Source organism: Rutidosis leptorrhynchoides, chromosome 3 (genome assembly GCF_046630445.1).
Source record: "Rutidosis leptorrhynchoides isolate AG116_Rl617_1_P2 chromosome 3, CSIRO_AGI_Rlap_v1, whole genome shotgun sequence".
Classification (NCBI taxonomy): Eukaryota; Viridiplantae; Streptophyta; class Magnoliopsida; order Asterales; family Asteraceae; genus Rutidosis; species Rutidosis leptorrhynchoides.
The window spans coordinates 482,661,418-482,665,202 of NC_092335.1; positions in this window are offsets into that span (position 1 = coordinate 482,661,418).

Consider the following 3,785-nt stretch of genomic DNA (forward strand, 5'->3'; position numbering starts at 1 on the left):
ACACCATTTGCCTATTTATAGGCCATGTATGTTGGTTGTGATGCATCTAGCATTTGCTAGAATTTTTACTAGTCAACCCATCTACTTACTTCTAGTAAGTACTTCTTAAATATCTATCAATTAATATCTAATGACTTCTAAATAATGCTAAACTAATCTAGATTTTTCTAGAAAAACATTAATATTTTAACACTCCTCCTTAATGTTTTTCGATGTTACTCCAAGCCTGTTGCGTAGAAACTCGAACTTTGGTCTTGGCAACGCTTTGGTGAAAATATCTGCAATCTGCTCTTCGGTCTTGCAGTATTGTAATTCAATATCTTTCTTGGCTGAGTTTTCTCGCAGAAAGTGATACTTGATGTCAATATGTTTTGTTCTGCCATGAAACACTGGATTTTTTGTCATCGCAATTGCAGACTTGTTGTCGCATAATATTTGAGTAGCTTCATCTTGTTTTTCGCCCATGTCTTCTAGAATTCTCCTTAGCCATATAGCTTGATTAGCTGAGTTAGCGGCTGCGACGTACTCGGCTTCGGCTGACGATTGTGCCACCGTTTCTTGTTTCTTTGATGTCCATGAGAATACACCAGATTCAAGTGTGAATGCGTATCCGTAAGTACTTCTCATGTCATCCACCGATCCGGCCCAATCACTATCTGTGTATCCATGAAGCTTCGAGTCTATAGTGGGCTTGTACCATATTCCGTAGTCCATGGTACCTTGCAAGTATCTTAAAATTCTTTTCGAAGCTCCATAATGTATTTGAGTCGGATTTTGCATGTACCTGGATAGTAGACTGGTTGCGTACATGATGTCTGGTCTTGTTGTTGTCAGATAGAGTAGGCTTCCAATGAGACTTCTGAATCTTGAAGCGTCTGCTTTCTCAGATCCATCTTCTTGTCTCATCTTCTCATTGGCAACTAGTGGCGTGGCTACGGTTTTACAACCGTATAGTTTAAACTTTTTCAGAAGATTTTCTGTATATTTCTTCTGGCATATGAAGATGTCTTCATTTTCTTGACTGATTTTGATGCCAAGAAAATAGCGCATCAATCCAAGGTCGCTCATCTCGAACGTTTTCATCATGTCTTCTTTAAATTCTTGTATCATCCTCTCATTGTTTCCAGTATATATTAGATCATCAACATACAAGGAAATAATGAGAGTGTCAGAGTTACCTTGGGTTTTGATATAGAGTGTGGGCTCACTTTGACTCCTCCTGAATCCTGAAATTGTGAAGTAGCTGTCAATGCGGCTATACCAAGCACGTGGTGCTTGTTTAAGTCCATATAGAGCTTTCTTTAGCTTCAGGACTTGGTCTTCTTTTCCTTTCTGAATGAACCCTTGTGGTTGCTCGAAGTATATTTCTTCTTCGAGAAATCCATTTAGAAAGGCTGATTTTACATCTAGTTGGTGAATCTTCCACCTTCGTTGAGCTGCTAATGCCACAAGTGCTCTTATAGTGTCTAGTCGAGCTACTGGTGCAAAAGTTTCGTTGTAGTCGACTCCTTGTTGTTGTGAGTAGCCTTTAGCTACTAGCCTTGCTTTGTGTTTTTGTATAGAACCGTCAGAGTTGAGCTTTGTTTTGTAAACCCATTTAACTCCAATGATTTCTTTATTTTCTGGAGGATCAACTAACTCCCATGTGTTGTTTTTCTCAATCATTCTTATTTCTTCATTCATAGCAGCCACCCACTTTTCATCTTTCGATGCAACTTCATAGCTTTCAGGTTCTATAGTTGTGAAGTTGCAAGTCTCGTACACCTCTGCTAACTTTTTAACTCTTCCCGGTGTTGACTCCGGACTTGAATCTTCTTGCGCTGAAGGTAATGTTGCCGAAGGAGAACTTGGCGTAGCAGGGCTCGTTTCTCCTGTGCTTTCGTGACCAGAATGCTCCATTTGTAGTGGTTGTTGAGCTGGAGTTTCTATAGATATCCGTGGCAGATATGTTTGTTTTTCAACTTTGTCTTTCTCCCAGTTCCAAGAAGCATCTTCGTCAAACTCCACGTCTCGGCTGATTACAATGTTATTGGTCTTCAAGTTGTAGACTCGATAACCTTTTGATTGTGTGCTATAGCCCAAGAATATTCCCTTCTCTGATTTTTCTTGGAGCTTGTGACGTTTCTCCTTTGGAATATGGATGTAGCAGATAGATCCAAATACTCGCATATGTTTCGCCGACGGTTTCCTTCCACTCCATGCCTCAATCGGAGTCTTGTTTTCTACGGCTTTCGTTGGACATCGATTCAATATATATACAGCTGTGTATACAGCTTCAGCCCAGAATTTGTTTGGAAGGCCTTTTTCATGTATCATTGTTTTGGCCATTTCCATTATAGTTCTATTCTTACGTTCAGAGACGCCATTTTGCTCAGGAGCGTAACCAACAGTGAGTTGGCGTTCAACACCTTTATCTTCGCAAAATTTATTGAATTGTGTAGAGGTGTATTCTTTTCCTCTATCACTCATTAGTGTTTTTATATAATGGCCACTAGTTTTTTCTACGTAATTCTTGAATTTCTTGAATATCGTGAAGACATCTGATTTTTCACGCATGAAATAAACCCACGTCATTCTAGAATAGTCATCGATGAAGAGAATAAAGTACCTGTTTTGGTTAAGTGACGGGGTCCTCATTGGTCCACAAACGTCAGTGTGCACCACCTCCAGTATACCTTTCGCTCTCCAAGCTTTGTCACGAGGGAAAGGTTTTCGATGTTGCTTGCCCATCATACAGCTTTCACACGTGTCAGTGATTTCTTCTATGTTAGGCAAGTCTCTCATCATATACTTCTGTTGGAGGATTTTTAGTGCGTGAAAGTTAAAGTGGCCAAATCTTCGATGCCATTGCCATGATTCTTCGACTTGAACTTTCATGGCCATGTCTCTGATATATTGCCAACGAAGTGGAAAATTGCGATTCTCCATTGGCACCTCGGCTATTAATTTATAGTTGTTTTTCTTGTCACGGATAACGCATGATTTATCTTCGAAGAGTAAAGAGTATTCGTGCTCCATCATTTGGCCAACACTTAGCAAGTTACTTGCAAGGCTTGGTACTAAAAGAACGTCATTAACAGATCGAGTGACGTTATTTGTTTGAACAGTTATCGTACCTTTGCCTTTAGTGTCAACAAGCGCTCTATTCCCTAGTTTGACACGGGAATTTACGGAGGTGTTGATACTATCAAATAACTTTTCATCTCCTGTCATGTGGTTGCTGCACCTACTGTCGATCAACCAAGTATCGTTCCTCTGTTTATTTGCGACATGACAGGCATAGAATAGCTGATTTTTGTTCTCCGGAATATCTTCACTTTCTTCCGTGAAGTTAGCTCGATGATTTTGTTTTAATCGGCAATCTTTTTCTATATGCCCAAATCTTTTGCAATTACTGCATTGTGGCTTCCCTTTGTGGAAACAATCTTTCTCCAAGTGGTTTGTCTTTTTGCAGATACCACATGGAGGATAGTTTTTTCTTCTTTGATCAAACCCGGTTCTGGGTTTTTCTCCTCCTCTCGACTTTTCTTCGAGATTTCTTTTCCGCTCATTATTAGATTTCTGAGGCCTTATTTTGAGTTTAGACTGAAAGGCACTTTCTAGTGAGTTTTCACTACGCCGACTCAGTCTAGCCTCATATGCTTCAAGAGAGCCAATTAATTCTGATACCGACAGAGTCTCGATGTCTTTAGACTCTTCGATAGCAGTAATGACATGATCGTATTTTTCAGTCATACTAATAAGTATCTTTTCTACGATCCTTTTGTCAGTTATATTATCTCCAT